Source organism: Platichthys flesus, chromosome 15 (assembly GCF_949316205.1).
Source record: "Platichthys flesus chromosome 15, fPlaFle2.1, whole genome shotgun sequence".
NCBI classification, from domain to species: Eukaryota; Metazoa; Chordata; class Actinopteri; order Pleuronectiformes; family Pleuronectidae; genus Platichthys; species Platichthys flesus.
In genome coordinates this window covers 21,370,485-21,395,675 of record NC_084959.1, presented here as the reverse complement: position 1 = coordinate 21,395,675, position 25,191 = coordinate 21,370,485, and the positions used below count along the sequence as shown (strand labels likewise).

At 40.4% G+C, this 25,191-nt stretch overlaps 1 protein-coding gene across 2 annotated transcripts in view; it reads right to left on the bottom strand.

Annotated features, from left to right (window-relative positions):
- The window catches only part of pknox2 (pbx/knotted 1 homeobox 2), a 79,446-nt gene that overhangs the window by 53,697 nt on the left and 558 nt on the right, over positions 1–25,191 (bottom strand). For both annotated transcript variants that reach the window (XM_062406975.1, XM_062406976.1), the window contains exon 2: positions 5,130–5,211. The gene's annotated coding sequence lies outside the window, so the exon portion shown is untranslated. The remainder of the gene's footprint in view (positions 1–5,129; positions 5,212–25,191) is intronic.

Sequence of the window (25,191 nt, the reverse complement as noted above, 5' to 3'; positions counted from 1 at the left end):
TATGATAAATATGCACTTCCAGATGTCTTGCTTTGACTGATATCTCACAGAATGAGCACATAAGCCTGGCAGGGCTAAGATCACAACTGCGAAAACCTGCTACTCTAACTCAGGAGGAAAGGCAAATGAATTTCTCTCTGTGAGTGATGCTAAATGAGGCCCTGAACACTTTACCAACAGCTTTCCAATAGCATCTAATTTGTAATTACATGCTGTGTTTGTGAGATGAATTGCTGTTATGAATTACAGCAGGTTCTATTCTTTTGTTAACACCGTCGGGAGGTTGTGGTTTTGGTCCAGTGTGTTTGTTGGTGCGTTATAACAAAAAAATAGAAAGTTAAGCCACGCTGAGGCGGTCTGCTGGATTTATCTGTGGTTAGATCTTCTATGGGCAGTTTTGGGTTTGAGATTTTGCTCATGACCACTGAACTGTAAGGCAAGTTTATATATCTTCCATGTTCATTTCCATTTTTTTCTCATAACAGGATGTGGACATAAACTGTATGACAAACATACACATGCCCTGATGCACAGGAACATTAAAATCAGAAAGCCAGCATCAGAGGGCTTGTGAACTTTTGCACAAAGTTAAAACTGTCCTCTGATACTTTTTTGTGTATATATGCAGTATAAGGAGTAGGTAACAAAAATAACATAGAATGTGTGTAGATTGGAAGAATTGCCAAAGTGGAAAGAACCCTAAAATTGCCCCTGCCGACTGTGGCAGAAGTGTGTGATAGTTGTGTGATAGAGAAAGTGTTGCACATACTGTAGATGCATTGAATTAATGTGTGTGTGTATTGGTGGATGCAACATAAATACAGACCATTTATTTCTTAATTTACTGTAAACACAGTGTAACGGACAGAAATGACCAGTGTAGACAATTAGTTACATGTATTTACGTTTGTAAGGAAAGTTCATTAAACTTTAGTCTTCTCTCGATTGACATTTTATGTGACATATGTGAGTTTTGTTGAGTAATTCAAAGTAAAACGACATAAATTGACACTGTGCATAATGATGTTACTTTGTTATTAAATTAAATAGGGAATGGACCACTGCATGAACTAAATGGACAACTTGAGAAGTCTGGGAGTCTGTACTGAAATATCAGCAGGCTGCAGGCCCGAGGCCAGATTGCCATGGCATCTCTCCTGTTCAACCCCAACCCCCCGAACTTCACCTCGCCCCCGCAATCCCACCACTCACAACCACTCTTGCCCCCTTTCCTGCCTCCTAAGCTGAATGACAGGTGGCAGAAACCCGATCAGCATGGGCCTTCATCAAGGAAGCACTCTCTTCTGAAACGGGCACACTGCCCGCTCGCCCACCCGAGAGCCACAGCACACGGGTTTCTGAGGCTGTACAGAGTGTGTGTGTCTAAATGTGTGTGTGTGCATAAATGAGCCAGGGATGGGGGAGCTGGGCTGCAGTGGACATGGGGGGGGGGGGGGGGGGGTGATGGAGGCCTGGTGTTAGGGGTATAATGGACTTTTTGGCTGAACAACCGAGCAGTCGAGTTGGCAGCGGGTGTCCAGGGCTCAAACGGGAAACGGGAGGCTGGCTCCCACAATAGCCAGCACGGGAGTCCCAGAGGGTCGTTCACAATGGCAGGGCAAGCGGCTACTGTCAACAATGACCTCCAAGGCCTCACTGATTGAAATGAGACGGCCCCACCCTTCATCACTTCCCTTTTAGCGCTGACACACAGCTAATGCAGGGATTATTATTAGGGACATGTATGTGGAACATGTGTGCATTTTGTCACTGAAGAATTGTCATGTGGATTTTCTTTGAGCATTAGCTTCTGTGCTCCAATATATGCTCAGAGGTCACATACCATAGGAGGTGGTTTTAGGGAAAGATTTGTAATAGAATAGTAGTGTTTTGAAGAGAAGCCCAAACTGTCACAGAACATTCTTAACGTAAAACGACCATGAAATATTTCACATGAGATCTTATAGACAACTTCTTACACACTCCGCAGCACCTCATCTTTATGTTGCGGACAAATCAAGATGTAGTCGCGAACTACTTCCTGCCCTTAAACGCCAAATCAGATTTGAGAACCTATTGGCTATCACAGGTGCAGCGGAGCATCTTGGCGCGAAATTGGAAATCCGCAGAACAACACGGGTCGGACCTTGTGCAACCCACACTCCCTGATCTTCATGAAAAAGAAGTTTATTTGTCCAAAATTGGTCGACAAGCAATCACTCCATGGGCTGGACTGATTGTAAGTGGAAGTGGGAGGAGGGGGGGCAGTGCGAGCTGGGTCTCCAACCAGGAGGAGATTTAATTAGTGAAATCTCATTAAGTCTAACAAAATTAGGAGTAAAACAATTCTTCGTGGGGAATCGCGGTGGAAGGTTTTTTGGGGGGTGGGGGAGGGGGCACACTTATAGGAGCTGAGGAGGGGGTATGGAGACTGGCTGTGCGGTTAGACCTGTCTGCAGGAGGAGACAAACATCTTAGTATAACCAGCTCTCCTCTGGCAATCATCGAGACACTGGCATGTGTCTGATCCCCAACTGTCCTCGCTCTTATTTTGTCTGTGGCTCCTTTCCAAAGTACAGTCAGGCCATTTACAGAATTTAACTACACAGACCAGACAGAAATAAAAGCCTATTTTCAACAGCATCAATTCGACAAAAAACAACAAGAACAAAACAAAGGGGTTGATGTAATAAGAGATTAACGACAATCCTGTTTTCAAACAAGAATGCTAGTGCACAACTACATCAAATATATATTTTTTCTCTCTTCTTTATAAACTTTTTACAAAGCATGCACATGTTAGCTCGGACTAGGGCAAGTCTGTCATTATGGCAAATACATTTTGCTTAGAGTTAGATAACTATGACATGGTTTGTTTACGTCTAATAAACAACTATGTTAGTGACACGGTGCCAGCTTGGTTCTCCAGCATGACATTCAGAATCACAGCACACACATCCAAACACACTGACCTCTAAACTTAACTACATAAAGTGCACACACTACTTGGCACTGAGCGTTGGCATTGGTTCATGAAGTGGATAATCAACCAATATAAATACTGAGTTGAAAGTGAATGGGTAACAGCCATCCCTCAACAATGTGAATTTCAGGATGCCCTTGAGATTTTTTTTTGAATGATTCTGTGTAAATCAGTGAGCACTCTGTAAGTGGGCAGCTGCCAAACGCCAGTGACAGGAGTTTTTAATGGTTCCAACATTTTTGGAGCCCATCCAAAACAGAACCCTGACAAACTATCCAAGCATTCATTTTTTTTTGTTGAGATGAAATCCAAAATTGATCTGAACTCAGTCAGACCTGACCCAAGGACGGTTAGAAACTCTCCAATACGGCCAAACTTATCAGACCCACAAAAACGGATACTGAGCTTCAATGCTCCACCATGTTGTTTCTACTGCAGCAGTATTGATAGATCAAGTAATCGGTACCGGAAAAAATAAACAAAACATTTTAAAGTAAAAGTGTTTTATATTTAAGTGCAGATTGCAGATCTAGAAATTTATTTTTAAATATCCAACATTTTCTGTCTTCAACTGAATAATACATTGGTATAAAATAAAAAAACAATTCCCACATCTTTTAAAGCAATGTTGTGTTGTATTTGTTATTTAATTGATTTAATTGACCAGATGCAACACAACAAAATCATATTAACATAAATATCAGCCTTCATACTGTCAAAATATCAGCCCTCTAACCAGCCATTAAAAAAAATATGTCCAACGAGAGCCACAGTGTCTCATAGGGTGAAACCCAGACCTGAGTAGACAGAATATAAACTAGACCTGGCCTGGCTCAGGTTGCAGACTTATTCTCACTTACTATAAACCAAGCTGACCTCTAGTGTTGTGCAAAATGTGAGCTAAAAGATAAACCAAGAACAGAGAAACTGAGAAAGACTTTTTGCCTCGGGGAGTAAAACAAATCTGGTATCATTTTGATTTCAGCAGGAACAAGAACAGAAGTTTGCTAGTTGTTCAAATCAATTAGCAATAAGTTCCATACATAAGGGAGAAGATGAAATACAAGTCCTTTCAATGATTTCAGTCTGAACCATGAGGATACACAGTAATATCCAAAGGCTTCAATCTGAACTAATATCATCTTGTCTGGAACAACTCAGGTGGAGATGGACATCAGACAATTAGACAACTCCAGCAAACAATAGGTGGTACACGATCAAACCCTTCAATCCACCTTTGCTGTAAACGTAAACTGGTCAACATAGATGTGGTTTGACAGCATTGTTGGTTGCTGTGTTAGCTACAGTCGTCACAGTAGTGGTCATGTTTCCAGCAACATATACACTTGATTAAAACTTGTCTGACAATAGTATTATTATATTACAACTGAAATGTTGTTTCTGTTGCAGAATTTTCCTCTTGTTTGACAAATGAAGGTAGTTTGTATCACTCAATGAAAATGACAATTGTTTGCTACCATTAAAAGTAAGTAAAGTGACCTGAATACAGAATAACAACCAAACTTCATTTTATAAAAGCAGACCTGCACTATTTTAGTTTACTTACTCTTAGGTGTCATTAGACAAGAATAGTCGTTTTAGTTACCATTGCCTATGATATTTTTCATGAAAAGAACATCTGAGAAAGAGAAATCAGCTTGTTCAAGCTTTTTTTTCTTCCTGGTCCAAGATGCAAATAGTGTGTTTGTTGAGACTGAATCAACAACTCATTAAAACCAACAGAACACAGCTCAAACAAGGACTGAGCACAGAAATTCAAATTCTCATTTAAGGGTTGAATAGAAAATATGCTCAAGTGATTGAAATGATTGTTTGGTCTCAACCAACTTGAGCTGCAGCAGGGTAATCATTAACTGTGGACCCTGGCATGCCAACGTGTGTATAGCCTGAATTGAATTTGATTTTGTGCTCTTAAATTAAATCAAATAATGGTGCTGGCCCCTGAAGAAACAGATTAACTCTTTCAGCTATGTTGCTCCTGAAAGTCTATCAAGACCAAATGAAGATTCTGTTCATTTAACACTTAAAACTGCACACAGCTCTGTTAATGAAATGAAGAATGAAAGTTGTGCCTATACAATCAAACTCTGTCATATGGTTTATAGGATGATAACTGACAACTTACAGTCAGTTTGCCCACAGCAGCGCAGCAGCCTTCAGTGTTGTTGTCTGTGCCGTTGGCTGGTATCCAACTCTCCACACAAAACCTGTCGACAGATGACAAGGTAAAAATTATCGCAATCTAATAAAGTCGTCATCACTATTAGTAAAGAAAAAGACCTGCATGGCATGCAAAAGATATTTAATAAAACGTCACACAAGAATAGAAAATACTGTCTCTCCACTTTTGTATGACTGAAATGACAGAACGCTGCTATTATCACCTGATCTGACACTGCTAGCCTGAAGCACTTGTGCACATAATGGCTGGAGGTTAATGAATCTGTCTGCTTTTCATTCCCCAACTGACATATTTAAAGGACAAAATGACCTTATTCTACATTTCTGTTGCAGTCAACAAACTCCATGAAAAGATGAAAACATAGTTAAGGCGCTCGGAGAAATATTAATTTGTTTACAGACACGATTTCCAGATAATATCTGGACTATAGCACACGCACATACATGCCTTTCACGTGGAACAAATAGGCAGGAGATTTTCAGACACGTTTACAACAACAGGAAAATCTGTGCCCAGTTGAGAGGCGGCGCCTAATTAGGGCAAGCAGGAGGTAGGACACACTGTATAAATTCCACTGTTGAAATCCAGTGACGCTGGTATCGGTCCTTAACACCAAAAGCTCTCAAATCTAGTTGTCTTTCCAAGTTGACATCTTTGTCAGTCTATTAGATATGTTGCTCCTCTTTTTCATCCTAAGATATTTGTATTATTTTTGCTCGTTTCAGTTTTCCAACTATAATGTGTTAGAAACTCTCTCAGTGTGAATTCCAGGCACATGTCCTGCTGTTTTCTAGAGCGAACATTCTCTGGAGTTTCTACTATGGAGCTGGCAGGACAAACTCCTGAAAAAGACTGAAAACAGCTGTAGAGGAGCATTATGAGTGAATACAAATGCCTGAATTAGCTGAACCAGACATTAAATAGACTTTAATCTGCCAGCTCCTGTAATAAAAAGTCAATGTACTGTAATGACAGAGTAAATTTGAATACAGCATATCACTTTCTGGAAACTTGTCCAATTGATGATGTTTATATGCTCTCTCCAAGCTCTTCCCCCAGTGCCCTAAACAAAACTATTGCCATTAGCTGAGAACCCATCTCACACAGACAATCTTTGGTTGTGTGTTACATGAAGAGCAACTATGGACTATGTCCAAACCTGATTCTCCAGACATTGAGCAAACCAGTTATAGTCACCCTCTTGATCCTTTGTGACTTCCCTTCGCTGTCTTAGACTCTCAGCTACAAGCCCACATCTTCCGACCAAAGATTAGAATCTTCAAATATAATTATGTGCTAATATATGTACTTCAAATATATGTTGTATTTTTAAAGCAAATATGTTAGAACTACTATTGGCCACTAACTTTCAGCAAAAGTTATATTCAAACTGGAATGAATACATTTTTTGGAGACAATTTTCACTATTAATCCACTTGTAGGTCTTCTGCTTGTTTGACAGTAAGCAGTTAGCTTAGTGGGGCCCCTGCTGGACTCAAACAGGAGAGTATGATAACATATGCTTCTGAGATCAAGGCCACAAAAACCTCTTTTGATGAAATAAATCTTTCAAAAGCTTTGTGCAGTCTTTGTCACAGGAGGAACTAGAAAAAAGTTCGAGAGCAAATTTCTGAAACTGAATTAAAGGTATAACTGCGTCAAAGGTTAAGACATTCAGTCACAGATTTCCTGAAGTAAAGCTGTATAAAGTCTATATGGCACTGCACTGTAAAACTTACATTGCAAGCACTTCTATTATTAGTAAATTAGAAATAATTATACATTTTTAATTGGCAATTGAATAAAATAAGTGAATAATAATATATTTGCATTTTAAGAAATTGTTACATACAAACATGCTTTTTTCCCTTTGATTTGCAGTCAATTCTTCACTTTTATGTAACTCTCCATCCCTGTGTGCAAAATGCTACTGATTATAATTTCCATAGGTGAAAACAGGGAGATTAAAGTGCAGCCATGACTCAAATTCCTCAGAGCAGTTGACTGGCCGGCCATGACTGAGCCACACAGAGCAAACCACTGCAGAGCCGCAGCGCACATGCAAAAGATTTAAGTTCAATCAAGCATTCAGGGCCGGACACCTGATCTTTCACTTAAAGCTCCACCAGAACAGTGGGAGTGTGGCTGGGCCTCACAGCAGGCCGCCTACCTACAGCAATCCGCTAACAGAGCCTCTGAAGGGATGGTATTTATCCAGTGCTGCACAGCCCAGTGGGGACTACTGTGTGTGTGGTAGGCCTCTTGTGGATGGGGGATAAGAATGAAACATGGTGGAAACTTGAAGCCTAAACATTTGTCCTTTTATTAGTGAAAGTCACAAGCCAATACATTTTCAGTAAAATGTAATGTCAAGTTACGGGAGATGTAGCAAGTAAAGCAGTCGGTTGAATATAGTTTTCTGTGAGAGAACTGTTGAGCCATTTTATTTTTCACTAGTTACTTTATAGGATTTTATTAGACTTTGGTGTCCACCACTTTTCATCCTTTCACTTGACAGCAACAAGGATGATGATGTTCTAATAAAATCATTTAAAAATTAGTATATATAGTATATAATATTATATTAATACATTCATACTTGTAATAAACGTATAATACACATGAGCTACAGCATGTTGCATTTGATGTCATGGGGTCTTGAAATAACTGATATTTGGATTTATTGAATTTATTATACAATATCACAGTTTCTTTATCGTCAAAAAGAATTTCCATTCTCATATTGTCCGTTCAATTGTTCCCATCAAAATTCAAATAAACACTCTTTAACTGTGGGGAGGAGTGTAATCCAGTAACAGTCTAGGCTGAACCTGGGTTTAATCTGGCAAAAATAAAAGATTGCTCTCAATAATGTGAAAGTAGTTTATATTGATAGTAAAGACAAGCTTGAAGCACAAAAAAACGAAGACGTCTTTTGGATGTAGCTTGAGTCTCCCTGCCTAACAGCCCCCTTAGAACACAGGGGATTTGGTTGAGAGCATTTCTTGGGTTTCTTTCAGCCACAAAGAAAACATTTTAGCCTCTCAGTAATCCTTCCCGAAGTCCTCCCTAAGCTCCAAGGGGCCTTCCTCCCTCGGCCATCCCTCCGGCCCCGTCTGGGATCCTGGAGGAGCGTCTCCGTGTGCTGAAGCCCGGCACACAGGCCGTTCACCGTCTCTGCATGACCCCTATGGGACCTGTCTGACCTTCCTGTTGATGTCAAAGTAAATCAGAGCGGGAGCCCGTGCAGCGAGGGGCTCCACCCAGGGGGCTGGAGGTCTAATCACCGTGTTCCTCACAAAAGCCACAGAGGAAACATTAGCATTCCTCAATCTGCCCACCATCACTCACACAGTGCACACTGGTATACACAGTGGAGGAAAGTTATTCAGTTACTCTACTTATATTTATTTCCCTCATACTTTATACATCTATTACTTTGCTGCATTAATGAGGCAAATACTGTACATTTTACTTGACTTCATGTATCTGACACCTGTAATTAATAGTTATTTGACAGATTCTGGCATTTTCAGATGAGATGAGATCTTTACTGCTGCAGATTTTTTGTCATTTGTGAGGATGGAACTTTGTTCCTCTGTTTTCCATCATTATAAAATAATATTCTGACATATGCAACATTTTACAGATCAGACAGGATTCTACAAGAACATTGTCAGTGAAATCAGCATTAGATCAAACAGTGGGAGGGTGAGACCCTGCTCTTGGGTTACATTTCAGCTTTAATATTGTTCTAGGAATTGGACTCAGTTGTGCTTCTTGTGAAATGATTGTTTTATTGTTGCAACGTGTACAACGTTTGCTCATATCAATAATGGGATATGCTCCAATGCATCAGGCCCCTTGGAGAGAATCTAGACTCATTTGGCTCATTTGATTTCACTGCTCGCATTTGTGGCAAAGCAGGTTTGGATAAGGCACAGACATGATTGAATATTCACAACTTCCTGCCTCAACTTTCTCTCTGCTTATATGGAGGCTCTGCACGGCACAGAGAAAACTCCAGATGGACATCTTTAAGATTCCCAAATCCTCCTCTTTTTCGCTAGCAGTACTTTTGGGGTCAAGGTGTGAAGGGAGGACCAAAAGACCCGTTTCCCACATCCCTCCACAGCTATAGCCCCCCAGCTGTTCAAGGGCTTCCATAACAACAGCTGCGCAGAGGTTTAGTGGTTCATGTTGCTATGACAACAGCAGGATCAATTGGCATGCAGAGACTCTCATTGCTAATAGCGAAAGTGACATTAAGCCATAATTCCATTTCAATAAAACACAGGCAGGTTTTTTTTTTTACGACACTAAGATTCAGGAGGACATAAAAAGGAGGCAAATAATTAATTTTGCATGATAATGTGAGTGGCTTGTGTGCCCAAACCTAGGAAGACTCTTCTACGCATGCTGATAACCAACCGGACAACAACACACTTCAAATTCATTTAGCTGGAAATGAAGATTAACTTATTCACACAGTGCGACTGCTTTCCACCTCATACAATAGAGGCTAAATAAATCTTCATGCCCGGCAGCTGTATGTGTCACAGATCACTGACCGGCAGGATGTGCAACAATCAGGAATATTTCTGTGCTCCTGACAAACAGGATATCCGGTCACCTGGCTACTTTAACAGTAAGGAATCAAACCCTATGGGGGGAATTTACACTATTGTACCAGATTCCACCTCGGCTGTACATGCAGGCTATGTTTATGTGCATGGGACAATAGAGCAGAGTCTCCGGCTGAGTATCACAAGCAGAGGTTGAGGCAAAGGAAATGCAAAAGTAAAGTCGCTGTTCGCTCTCAAGCATTCAACAGTTAGTCAAATATCAGTTCCCAACGCTGTAATCCAGGCAGCCGAACTTCAACCATTTGGGGCTAATTCCTGCGAATTATGAGCGGCTCACGATGACAATGGCAGGTATTCCCAGGGGAGTAACCAGAGCAGGCGTGGCGTCACCGTGGGTTTAAGCCCAACATTTAACGAGCACGCAGCTGACATAGGCAGCTGTGCCAGACAAAACACTGCACAAACACATACACTCTCCGTCTACACACACTTCAACAAGGGCAATTTGTCCAGCTGCTACACACACACTCCATCTATAACTTCGACCACGACACAAGGTTCTCTAACTTTGTGTCTATGCCACTAATCGACTCCTGGCTGAAACTTGACATTGATTCTTCCTCCTTGTCTCACAGAATATGATAGCCCCTTGTGAATAATGGCGGGGAAGAAAAACAGGAATCCACTGCTAAAAATACCACTGTCGGGATGAGTCAGGATGGATTGAGCAAACAAAAAGAGACGCCCCTAATCTCCTCCAGACTTTTGGAAAACCAGGTCCAATCCTCAGTGCCACCAGTGGATTCCTGTAGTTAATGAATCAAGCTGCATCTAGAGGAGGAAGAAATTAATGCGTAGACAAGTGGGATAAAACAAGATTATCCAATTGGAGGTTAATGATGTGAAAAAGTCAAATCACAGATTTAAAGAGAATAAAGGTGCAAGAACAATAAAGCGTGCCGTGCTGAGACGTTTGGAGGTGTACATTGACATGGTTTTACAGTCGACTAAATCCTCCTTACAAGGAGTTCATCATTGATATGTCAACTGAGGCCTGAGAGCTCACACTCCTCTCCATGTGTCAACACTTTAACAGCAGTGAACTCAGCATTGATCCAATATTACTCGTTTCTAACAATCCAGTGGAGGAAATATATTTCAAACCAACTTGTAGTAAAACTGAGGTAAGTAGTGAGCTACTGCACATCGGCGTCTATCATCTGAACTCAAACCCCTTTAGGCTCTGGTGAGGCCCTTGCACTCATATGCTCTTTCACTTACACAAAGGCAACTACGAGGATCCTTTTCAGGTGGGCCTCAGCAGGATCTCTGTCCAATATGTCTAAGCACTTCAGTTAAAGCATGCATCATTACTCATCTCATCTCAAATCATTTAAAATAATACACTTTAACTATGAAGAAAAAAAACATTCAAGCAGTGGCATTTGATTTTGTTTTTTTACAGACTACAGAGCCAAATAACCAACCACTTCTAGGATAATCAACTGAGTAATTAACACAAAAAAACCAATAACATCCACTAACATTTCGCTTTTGTGGGAAATGGGAATGGATACAATCGGAATTCACTCCTGGGTGAAGAGACTCTGCAGTAGTTTTCATCAGCTCCCGATACAGTGATGAAAACGCATCGGTGAACGCACTAATTTTGGCAATACGGTGAGGTGAGAGAGCGCCTCAATTTTCATGAAGTAGATCATGATGCTCCGGGAAAAAATGGAGAGGCAGCTCCTCTACTGGCAAGGGGACAGGCGTCAATCGCATTTTTTGTGGGCTTACACACATAATAAAAAATATGTGTGTTAAAGAGGTATAACAGACAGAGACACACTGAATCTTGCATTCCCCTCTCTCATAACAATAAATGCTGCCTCAAACTTCTCAACCCTTCATAAACATAGTGGAACAGATATTAAAATGAGAAGTAAAAGGCAGTGCGAGTTTAAGGCTTGGGTTTCATGTTACATGGTTAACTGTAAATATGTAAATTGAATATGTCTGTAAAAGCTTTGCTTGCAAAAGGAGTTGACATTGACACTTGACTGTAGCTATAATTAGTCACCGTGCAAGGATCTTCACAAATGTCCAAATAAAAATCGGAGAGCTCATATATATTCAGTCTTGCACATGGGTCTGATGGGATTGGATCTGCTGTCAAGAGAGAATAACTATAACTGGAGGGTGAATTTGATCTAAAAGAAGAACAAACGACTGCAGAAAACTGTGTAGTCGATTTACATTTTTCTGGCGCTCTGCACTACATCCCACATTTGTTGCTCTTTTTGTCACACATGTTGCCCTGATTGGTTGTAGCTCTGCTCCAAAACAGTTGATAACACTGACATTAAATTATGAGAACTGGTCTATGCCAGCTCTCATAATTTTTAAAATGCCTGCAATATATGATTTTATCTCAAATCTAGAAATGCCAGTTTTTATAATCAATACTTCATACATTGTGAGATATTGTGTAATCGTCAAAACATATAAACGCATCAGAAAAGGGACTGGAAGCCTCTAAATTATAAATAATGTGATCAGATATAACGGAAACACATGCTGTGTTGCTTTATGGCACATAACAGGGAGTTTTTCTGTAAACGAGTAACAGTAGCTCTGTCTAAAACTAACATGTAGTCACTATTTAGTGCACAATGTAACACTCCATTCTCACAAAATAACCATGATTCATACAAAAGTGTCTGAAATTAAAGCGAACTGCTCCCTATAGAGTAAACTACTTATTGTCAGTGAGCATGGGACTGATTTTGGACACAGCCTAGGTTTTTCCTTTTTTTTTGTGTGGAAATAACTCGATTAATAAGTGATCCCAAAAAAAGCATCTTTTTCTGGAAACACAAAGAAAAGCTTCAGTTGAAGCAGCGTGATCCTCTTTGTGACATGAATTCGAACCGCTACAGTCATCCAATCATTTCCATTATGGTGTTTATATACAGGTATCAGTTTTTTTTCCTCTCTCTTTCATTGTCTGGGCATCAAACAGACAGGGTAGGCCCGGAAGACAGCAACACAATGGACTTGGCAGAGTCGGCCAAGGCAGAACAGACAGTGAGGAATTCCCCATCAGTGTCTGTAAAGCTAACCTTGCCCTTTTTTTTTTCTTTCTTCTGACTCTTCCCTCCTGGTGAGAGCACAATGGAAGAAAGTTAACTCTTTCACTGTCCCTCTGGATGTCTGTTTGCTCAGTGTGTTCAGATCCTCATAATAAAGCATCACATCCCGATGGACTGAGCCGGCAGTATTTACTGATGGCCGTGTCATTCTCTCTGTAGTCTCAGCTATGAATTTCCTCAAGTTGGAAATGCACCATGTATTTCACAAGGCCCCTCAGCTCTATATCTGGGTAGTTAAATACTTTCTGTCCCTTTCCCAGGACAGAGAATATAGTGTCTTTAAATTTAAGGTGCTCTGCCATCTGTATTAAATGTCTGGCTGTTGATATAAACTACTGACCACGGGGGGAAGGAGACAGCAGCGTGCTGCCTTTTCACTGAAATGGAGGCGGACCGAGAGATTCACATAAACCCAGAGGCTGAAAAAGACAGAAGGACAAATTCAGACAGTATATTCTCAATCAATTTCTTCCTCCTCATTTGCACACACACTCTCACACACAGAAGCCATTTTCAGACATGAACATGGATTTCTGCACAATTGGGTTTGAACTTCCTCAACAACACAGAAATCTACAGAGCGTTCGGGTGAGGTGAGGCAGAGTAGGCACAGCCAGGACGCAACATATATATTTCACTGCGGACATAACATTTTTTGTTTACATCACATGGAAACCGGTGTAGGCCCTTATCACTAAAAGCTCTCTAGAAATCATCATCGGTGTCTTGTATGTGTATTGCAATGTTTTTCATTCTGAGATATTTGGACTCTTTTTTTCCCCCCTTTTTATCCGGTTTCCCCCTTTGCTTGTGAGATATCCGCCAGAGGATCTTCTGTTTTCTCACATTGGCTCATTTGGACATTCTGTTTTTACAAGTAGATCTAGCTGGAGAAACCCAAGAGAAAGTCCAGAGTCTCTATATATAACTCTTCCAGAAAACGTCCGAAGATTAACTTGAGTTCAATGCATGTCCGAAACCAATTATACATTTAAGTCGATCTGTTTTGAAGAGGGTGTCAAGAAGGCAGGTGCAAGTGATCCCTCGTCTCTTGCCTTGGTATTTCTCACCTTCAGAGTTCAACCTCTCCCTGACAAGCTCCACCATTCATGAACTTTGACCTTATCAGTCAACAACGTTTTTTTGTTGTTGTGAGATTGTCCGATTTTTTTTTTACTTTAAAGTGGCAAAAAAAATAAACATAAAAGTTTATGCTGGCGTGTACATTACTTGTGTGTCTCATGAAACCGATATGCCATTTTTTTTTATCAAATCGAAACAATCTGCTCAGAGTCCAAGACACACACCACGACGGGACACCGCATGCTCTTTAAACCTCTGAGTCAATTTCATTTTCCTCTGGCACACAAAGTGAAGTGTAAATCTCCACAGGCAGCTGTTCAGATCACACAGATCTCCAGCTGTTGTGAACTTATTAACGGTATGTAAAATGCTTGATAAAGGCCTTTCTGCTCTCACTGTAGGCATATTTCACAATGCCTACACTGACTCTGAGAATACATAGCTTTCAAATCTGCCCCTGTAGCTTGTCAATGTGATTTTCCCAGTAAATTTCTGACGTTCCTCTGTGTGTGTGTCTGAACACATGCGTATGTCTGATGTTTATCCTCCTCGGAAACTACTTGATGAATGTACAAACAATGAGCGTGGCTCCGACTTAGTTGGCGGTATCTTCTTTCATTGTTTTTTTATTTATCTATCTTTTTTTTACAAAAGCATTGGTGTTCAGGTCACATTTTAGAGCGCTGTATAACTGAAGTGTGCGGTAAACTGCTGTCACCTCACAATCTTCACGTGTCAGCATTCAGTGCCATCTTTGAGCGGTCCACTTAGGACGCGGCGATGATTTCACTTAGAAGATAGGTTGACCAACCAGTCCACCCTCCTTCAAAGCTTGACAAACAAATCTGACCCTCAATAAGCACTATCACATTTCAAACCCTCATTTGCACCACACTGATACTGTAGCAATGCCAAAGTGTTGCCAGCAGGGAGACGGGCACAGGCATACCATGTGGGGTACAGAGACCTTGACCGGAGGAAAGCGTGTGACGGGAGGGGCGGCTGGAGAGCTGTCTCCACTCTCTCAGCGAGAGCCTTGCCACATAACAGCAGATATGACACTGCACCGCCTCCAAGCTGCCGCATTTATCCGCACGCCGGCTCGGCAGCTGTTAAGAACTCACTTTTAGCACAGACCCATCATCACTCTATGGAGATAAACCTTTATGAAGTTGCACGGGAGTGGGAGGTGTGTGTGGGTGCATGGCTATATGTCGTTTATTTATTTTTTTCATTCTTTTATACAATATTTCTTTAGTCTGTGATGATTAAAATCCTCTAAACTTTGTTAGGAACTCCTTGGAGATGCTTTGTCACACTTTTGGCTGCAAACCTTTGGAGGAATCTAAATTTGGTTTTGATCATTTTCAGATAGAACTTGCATTTCTATTTAGAAATAGCGTGGGTTACAGGAATAACTAATGTATCTGTGGAGACTCAGTGGGAATCATGTGCCCTTACATTGCCATGCTGTGTCTGCTCGGCACAGAGATGTAAAGGAAATATTTGCACTGTGGGTCTTTCTTAAAACACTGTACCTTTCAGTCAACACAACAAATAAAATAAAACATCACTGCCTCACTTTAGTAACTTAATTACATTTAGCAGGATTCACGCTGAACTTAATGATATAAACTCTGACAACTGTCCTTTTTCTAAACTGTGACTGCCATCACACTGAGAATATGAGCTTTGATTTCCCTCTCTGTCCCTTAACAACTTATTGAATAAATATAAAAAAAACATTCAGTGCTGAAAATAGCTCATTATGTGTTGTGTTTCACAGGCGTTTGGCACAGGTTAGTGAAAGGTGTCACTGCCAAAAATGCTGCAGGACCAAAAAACTGTGACAGAAACATTTGGTGTCAAAGAAGTTGTTCTTGTTATTTAGTGGAGGGGGAGGGGAAAAAAGCAAGCATCTGAGATGCTGCTGGCAGATTTTGACTCTGTCTCTGTTGGATGATAAATCTACTATATGAATGTACTCTGTGTGGATGATTTATAAACAAGTTACAAATCAGTTTGATTTTAAATCAAGCTCAATATGAAACTTTTAAAATAACTGTGGACATGCACATGATTTAATCAAAATCAGCAATGATTTCTCACCAGAGCAAAGAATGACAGGTGGACCTCTCACATTGAATCTATTTATATTGTCGCTGGATTTTTTCTTTTTATTCCCTATGTCTTTATATGCAGTTCACACTAATTCCAAGGCTAGATACTGCAACTGGACTTGATCCTGATTGGCTCCCCTCATTAAAGGGCAACTGAAATGTTTCCAAGCAGCACAGAACTAAGCCAGACACAAATCCAGCAGCAGGTTTGCCTCGTGTGAATTGGTAGAGCCGCTGCTGTCGGTCGATAATAGCCATATTAGGACTGCTCCGCTTTAAGTACAGTTTGAGCAGTTCAGCTCAACCTCTGACTGAACCTCATTTACAGTGTTTTTAAATAAAATATAATGCCTCTTATCTGGAGTAACAGGGCTTTATGTTTAACATGAAGAAATCCAGAACAATTGAACCTGTTCATCATACACAAAATGTGTGTAAAAGTTCCAACGAAGATAGAAGGGGACGTTTCTATCAACCACAGACCACCAAAAGCTGAACTGATGCACATCTGTCATTTGGATTGGATAAGATCTCTGCAGCAGACAGCTGCCAAAGTCAAGTCGTATACAGCTCTGTCTTGTACAATAGTCTCCATTATGCCCTTATGTCTCCTGCAATGTCTGCTCTGAATCAAAACTAAAATATACATTACTATATTTTTTACACAAGGAATTTCCACCAGCATTTATGTAAACATACACACACCCACACACACCATAACAAAACAATTAAAGAGGAATATTTGTTGATACACTGCAATGATATTAAATGATCCTTCTTTTGCCTGCGTTTCCTCACTATTCAGGAATGTCTTGAACAATAAAATCTCTGAGAGAGCAAACCTCTTATCGTGGCACATATCCTAACATGCTAATTACCCCACACACAGTTTGAGTTCATTTATTATGCATGAAATAATCTAATATGATGACTGTGATAATTATGCGCACATAGATAAGATAAAAGAGTGGTAACCAATTATGGCGCAGGAGTTGAGAAAAGTAATTATTCTTTGTAGTGGAAAGAAGTCTTGGTTTGGAAAAGAGGGTTCAGTCTGTGTTGTTTTTTACCTCTTCAGTTCACAGTGGTGCAATTACCATGTGGAATCATGCCTGCACTCGCTGATAATGTTTAAGGAATATTTTCTTCATTAGCCGTACAGGAACACAGACACCGTGCCTTGTTATTTTAAGCGTTGGATGTAAAAAAAACTTTCACTGAGTGATTAACTGGAAAAAATAAAACAATGACCTGCTCAAGTTCATAAAACCGCTACTGAAATAAAGTGCATTCTGCATAGATTCATTTACAGCAATGTCGCTGTTATGATAATTGTGCACGCTCGCTCCCCGAGCCTCTTCACACACTCCGGAAAGCTGACATGTTTACATTACGACTTGAAAGGCAACACCACTCAATGCCTCGGGTCTCGCCAGCAGCAGCAAATCAGAGGACACTAAAGAGAAGGAGTGGCGCTTGCAAATCAGACGCGTGTTGCAGAGTCATTAAATATTACCACTTCTAAAATCAGAGTCGGCATGTGCGGTTAGCACGCACCACTGTACAAACACTGTTAACACAGCACAGCTTTCTTTTGACAAATTATGTGCCTGCCACTGCAAATCGCTGAAAACAGAGACCCCACAGTAATTAAATTTTTCTGTGACTGTTTTGGTTTGAATTTATTTTTATAAATCAAACTTGTGATGGAGTGTGGCAGCCTGAAAACAGACTTTAATGTGAGGAAGGAAAGAAATGCTTCACGGCAGCTCTTGGAAACTTGGGAGGGATGCAAACTGAGTCGTGCAGAAAATGTAACATTATTAAGAAACACAGCAATGGAAGGTTATCTGAGCACATACAGTATAAACAAATTATAATGCAGAAATTGTACAATATAAATACACATTATCTGAAGGAGGATTGTCTTACTGACCTCTAACTCAAACCACATTTATGTGACTCAGGGGTACACACGTCATGTTAACACTCAACCGGAAACCTCTGTCACCCATTAAGCAGCCTATGTCTCCCTTGGACTGCTGTAGTTGACTCATGATTACTTACAGACTCTAAGCTTCAGGCCAAACACGATATACTCTGAGACCAGTCAACAAAGAAGAAAAGCTTGAACACATGAGTCACTGTTAACTGTCACATTGTCAAATTCACACCAAACATCAGCACAACAGGGGACATTGGCTCGTTGGAGATGTCTTGATCTAACAGTCATTGCAAAACAAGAAAAATCAAAAAATAAGAATGGATGCATGTTTAAAAAAATCACAATCGTCTTTTCATGTGCTCTGTAGCTGAAAACGTGAGGTTAATGTCAGCCACACTCATGTTTCCTTACTCTCTCAGCGAAGTCATAATGTTCTGAATGTAATGAAGTGAGGAGAGGAGAAAGGAAGGACGATGAACGCAGCCGAGAAGGCGAGAGCCGCATTTCACAAGGTTCGCCTGGACAGCCGATGTTCGGAATAATGAAGCTACTGTTTGATTCTGAAGAAATTACTTTTTCACCGACGAGTTTATTCGGATATTAAGAAAAGTCCCTCACATCATAGACAAAAGAAAAAAGAAGAAGCACATGTTCTAAGCTAATTAACTTCCCTTGTGAAACTGTATAAGTTGTAGAACAATGGGGTAGGTCTGGGGACAAAGGAGATTTGCTATAAGGTTAGACAACAGCACAGACAAACTGGACTTTTCCAGTGATCCTTGGATATGATTAAAGCAAGAAATGCAACTGAAATGTTCTTGTTTTCCATATAACTTAATTGTTGTCTATAAAACTAGTTATAGACTTGCACTTTGCTGAAGAGGTGTAAAATACTGTTCATAAAATATACCGGCACACATGCATATATATATATACATGTATATATAGTACTGGAACTCTTAATAGATGACACCCAATGCTATTATACATGTAAACATGTGTAATGTGTCTCTAACCCTCGGTTCATGCTGAGTCCTGTGTGCATCTAGGTTTAAACATCACAAGCTATAATAGATCAGATTAGGGAAGGGTTGTGGTTTTGGTAAAATGTTTCAATGTTTAACCATCTTTTTTTAGCTTAAAATGGGTTCTGTGTAAATGTTGACAATTATTTTGTATTCACAAAAGTGGAAACAATAGAAAAAGTAGTGCAACATTCTGTCATATATTCAGTGATTTAATATTTTATAATTGTTATTTGTTTTTATTTGTGAAGTACTAATTTGCTTTTTTCGGGTTTGCTATACAAATAAATAAACAAATAATAATAACAATAATAATAATTGTCATTATTACTATTGTTATTAATAATTGTCATTATTATTATTGTTATTATTACAAAAAGCTGTTAAGAAATGTTTTGCTTGTTGTGGAAGTTGGCAGTTATATTTGTTTTCATATGATGTTGTTAAAATAAGTCTCTTATGTTTTTATATTAGACCACATTATGTTACATCAGGAGCATTTTAAATTTAAAAGCTTCTCCCTAAACAGTTAAGCTCCACAGTTGTGCTACAGTATCAGAGGCATTTAGATCCTTAGGGCACTAATATGAACTATTACTAATTCCAGCGCTGAGACATCCAGGATGCCAAAAGCCTTAATGAAATATTATACCGGAATAAAGCAGCAGAGTCGTCCTTTAATATTTTAAGAGAGACAAGTCCATGTGAAACACCATAAAAGATGTCGCCTTCCTCTGGAAAATGGAACGCACTTTGACTGAAGCCTGCGCTGTCATAAAATCATGGCACTTTTATAGCAGGGGACAGGACTACATAAAGGAAGTCATTTGCAGCTAATAAGAGCGATCACTAAAATGCATTAGGGCAAATTATTCTGTCCTTGCCACTGTGCAGTGCTTTTACTAAAGTCTGTTGATAAGCTGCTGTTTCACCTAAGAACTTATTCACTAACATGTGTTTCATCAGCCGCCTGGAAAGGCCACTTGGAGATTAACAACGAGGTATACAAATGGATTTGAAGAGAAAGCCACTTTTGGGGAAAGTCTAATGTCAGAATAAAGGAGCAGCGACAGCCTGAGTGAAAATATTGTCCTTCAGATCAATGGTGTCCTGGAGAGCAATAGGCTGAAACATTCAGATGAGATGTGAGTGGCAGAACACTTAAATAATATCTTGGAGAGGATTCTGAACAATGGAACTGTGCTCCAATAAATAGCCTTTGGAGGTCACATCTTCAGCGCTGTTTCATTTCTACTTAAAGTGCAGGAGACTTCGATCTGAAATGGCTTCGAGGTGGATAATTTTCATCACTATGGCACACTTTTCCCTGTGTCGTCTTATGTCTCAGGCACCCAACTGGTCTATTGCTGAAGCTCCTCTGTGTATAACCACAGAGGTTTTCAAACTTTGCAGCCACCTCAACTCCCAAAATAATTGTGCAAGAGACCCCCGCCATCATTGGAGGTAGTTGCAGTATACGTGGATACTGATTTGAGCTATTTCTGAAAAATGCACATTTCCTGTGGTGCTGTAAATTGACCGTTGCAAGTGGTACCATCACTTATCTGTAATAATCACTTCAGAGGTCATGTGAAAATCTGTAGACATATATATATATTTTTTTTTTTATATAATAATTGTTTTAATCCTTTTCTAACAACTGTGGCTATATCACAGTATTACTAATCATTTCTAGATTTAATTTAATTTCTAAGAATCGTCTCGCATCCCCTCCAGTGGGTCCCGACCCCGACTTTGAGAACCACCGTATAAATACAGCTTTAAATGTACCCGAGTGAAAACAACATCATCAGGAGGTCATCAGAGATGCAACAGTACTTCACAGTGCTGATATGAGCTAGCTTAGTGTTGACAAAAATAGCCTCTGTTGATGTGCACTTGGCTGTTAAACTCTGTGTGTTTGTCTTCAACTTTGTAATAAGAGTTACTCTGACTCACAGAGGAGGAGGAACAGCTTTCCTGCTGGCAACGGCACTGCAGTGCTGAAAAACAGCTGGTATTGTACCTGCAGTACGGAAAGACTGAATTTTATGAAGAAGAAAAACACTCTAATAGTACAACAGCAGTTCTGCTAAAGGCGTCAAGCTGTAAACTGCAGACAAACATTTGTATGTGGGAAGAGAAAACCCCTGTCACCTTTATGGTCAACAGATTAATGCATGGCATAGAGTCGGGGCTATTAACATGGAGAAGCAGCAGTGATGACATGAGTTGGAGATGTTCAATTGAAGGGACACCAGTTTGGCCCATGCATTTATTCATGTTCAAAGCACGCACCAATATGCTTGCACACAGTGCTTGGTGAGATTTTCTCTTCTATGATCTGCTGCTGAATTCAAATCAAATATTTTGAACCTCACCCAGCTCAGCTGTTACCAGGACTCTCAAATATAATAAATTCAGGATTTACTGGCAGGCTTCATATTTCTCTGTGTGAAGCTCTACTCATTTATTAGGATTATCTACATTCCACCAGAGATAAGAACCAAAGGCACAATGAGGTTTGGAGTCTTGTTAAAGGTCCGTAAATGCAGAATATATAATAAGCAGCTGCTAATTTGATTTTGTGCTTGATCCTTGAATAACAACCACTGATGTCTAAAAATAATATGTTTTAATTGCTTTCAGTGCAAGAATAATGAAATCAAAAGCAATTTATACTAATGGCATGAATACCGAAGACATAAGAGAATGGAAGAAGCCCAGTTCTAACACATCTTTGAGACAAATTTCAGCCACAGCAAACACTGTATCTGTGTGTGCGTCCTGCGGCTGAAACATCGGAGCCTTATTTGACTCCCCTATTCTGTGCCATGACTTCGACTTCGTTTATGGAATGTGTCCCTGCTGGGTTTTCATTTCCTCTGTCTGAAAAAAGGAAGGCAATCAGAGTACTGATGCTAAAATCATTACCTAATGACTAAAGCCTTTGTATGACTTCCACCATGCTGCGACATTCATTGTTCAGCCACACATCTCGTATAATTGCGCGGAGAGGAGCGATTCTAAAAGTTTGTTTGAGAGCTGTGTGCAGGGCAGGTCTGCACATGGCCTCAGACGTGCTGAGTCCAATCAATCACTCAGACTCCTTCAGAGGAATAATATGGACATTTTTGCACAGAGTAGGATGTTCTGTGAGCAGATATATTGGGATAAGGGCCTGCAATCACACAGTAAAGCAGCACAAAATGTGATTTGAACCAAGTATTTTGAACATAACACATGCTCATTAAAAACTTGCATTATTGAGCATATCAATAACCTCACCTGCATACATTTCCTCTGTAAAAATGTGAATGTGTTAACATCAGAGGGATCTCTGTGATGAGGCAATCCAACACTTATTTTCTTAAGAATTTGAGGATGAAACCATATAACTGTTAGATCTTTTTAAGTTTTGTTTCAATTTCAAACAAAAGGAAATATATTTTAAAGTCTCCAATTAATGTTTGAGCAACGACACTGACTGACCGCAGTTTTCAAACTTAACCATACCACAGCCCTATGCAGCATGCATTTTCATGACATCTCTATGTCCTTCCAGAAACAAAGCTCCGTGATGTTGACAGTATAGAGGATCATTAAATTTGCCTGCTGCTCCTCTTGGAGCATAAATCAAGCCAATCCATCTCTCTCTGACCTAGCTCCCTGGTGGCTTACTTAGAGCTGTGCCAATGCAGCACTGGCTGTGGAATGAGCAAGGGTAAGCATGCAAGGACTGTGCTTAAGCTGCGCTGTCTGACGGTATAAACAGGCCTATGCCTCGTCTTGAGAGCAATAGGGATCAAGCGGGCTTAGTGGGCATGACCTGTGAGGACCCAGACAGGCCCAAAACATGCAACACAACACAATTGTCTTAGGATTGCTGCACTATTGAACAGAAGAAAAGTGGCCGGCGTCACTTTGCTCACAGGCCCAAGGACTCCCAAAAGATTTAAGCCTCATGAATAATTCTCAACATCCTCTGCCTTTTCTCAGCCTGGTTTAAGAAAATGAGGCCCTAAAAACAACGAGCGTCTCAAAATCTGATCGCCACGGAAAGAAATAACGCAAAGTAAGACCTGGTCTTTTAAGACTAAAAAAAACTTAGATCTTCTCAAAAATGATGTACAGCTCTCTGTGACACCATGCCAAGTGGAAATAGAGGCAAAGGCGAAGGAGATGACAAGACATTTGCGTGTGGTTTAATTTCCTGAATTGCTTTATGGTCATACATAAATGCTTAAATTGGTTTGTAACATATGCTCTCCTCGCTCTGCTTACTTCCTTCATTTAGTGTGACTGAAACACTTTATTAGTGATTATCCCCTCAAAAGCTGCAGGAATGCACAGCATCTCACCTCGTCGTGTAATTTACCCATGTTGTAGGAAAGGGAATATGCAAATAGTGTTCGAGTATTTTGCAGCACCAAATATGCCCCTGGGCTGCTTGTCCAATGACACAAATCATCAATTAAGATCTCAGCAGGGTTTGCGGATAAATGGCATTATCCCTATCAGACAATATGGAGAGCCATGTGGGGTACATGACAACAAAGAACAAACATCACTGAGGGTGACTGGTGGTGGTGCGTTTCAGCTCACGTGTTTGCGTGTGTGTGTATGTGTGCGCAGAATCCTCCACTTTGAGACAATGACAAGGGTACCCAGTTATTTAAATGGTGTAAAAGTTAACAGTGCTTCTTTGAGGTCCTCCAACAGCGACTCGCTGCAACAACGAGAGTGTCTTTCAAAGCATTTACTTTCACAGGGGGTGCGAGTCTGGCTCCTCGTGGGATTTCATGCTCAGCACTCTGCACCTGCCTGGTGCGTGTGACTGAAGGACCTAAAGTGGTCTAAATCGCCATTGTGATTTCTCAGGGAAGCAGATGATTAGTAAACAAATGGCTCAGGCATATTTAATTAGGCTAATGTAACCCCAGTGCTCAGTCTTGGCAGTCATGGGCCCTGACTTTTTAGTACATAGTTGTAACATTTCACTACTGTCAAATGACAACGAATCTGTGATAGAAAAGTAACAGTGATTTTCCTGAACATCAACTTTTTAGCTGGGTTTGCTGGATTTGGGCATGTGTTTGCACGGTTATTTGATGTTTGATCTACATGTGTAAATATATCATACAACACATACCAAAATACAGCAAAAGACCTGCAGAGCTGTGCTTTTCTAACTAGCTACCTGAGACAAGCTACCTGACGTGCCACTGAAAAGTCTCCTCTGAGTTTAACAGTCATTTGGGCGATTGTGGAATAAACCGGTCAGCTGAGGAAGACGGCGGCAGGCAGCACACAAAGAAGGCCAGTGTTCGGCGTGGAGAGGCTTTTGCAGGGCAGGGACGGCTGAGAGTAAACATCAGACCCCGGTGAGATGCAGGTAGTTTTACTGAGACACACTCCAAATTAAAGACGAGAGGGATTCCTACAGAGATGCAGACAGCATGAAACTCCCTGTTTGACCTTTAAAACGCTTTGATCTTCTGCTTTACATCACTCTGGAATAAATGCCAGACATTAGTTTTGTAAGATGTTGTTTTACTTTGGGAAAAAAACGGCTGGTAGTTAAGTGCAAATGCAATAACATTTTAAAAACCACCTACACCCAATGTGCTATTTTTTCCTTTTCAGTTTGACATTTATATGCTGGGGTTATTTTTTATTTAGTCACAAACACACACATATACAGCACACACAAACCGACCCACACCGACAACGACACCGACACACACACAAACAAACAGACGCTACAATCTAGAATAAATCGATAGAATTAGGGAAAACATAAAAATGCTGAACGAACTTGAGTGTATGTAATTTATTACCGAAGAAATATATGTTTTTTAATGTAGGCCGACCAACACTCAGCAATCAAATCAAAGCCTTTTAGATAAAACACAGCAGGTTAAGTTGAACATGAAGAAACACGCAGCGGCCGTGAAGAGACAACACAACGCGGGAGAGACTCGCACTCGTCGTTCATGTATAAATCATGTGTTATTCCGCCGTAGGTCACAGCCGCAGGAATAAAGGGGCTTCCTGCAGCCACGCGCTCCTTCTGCCCAATCCCTCTCTA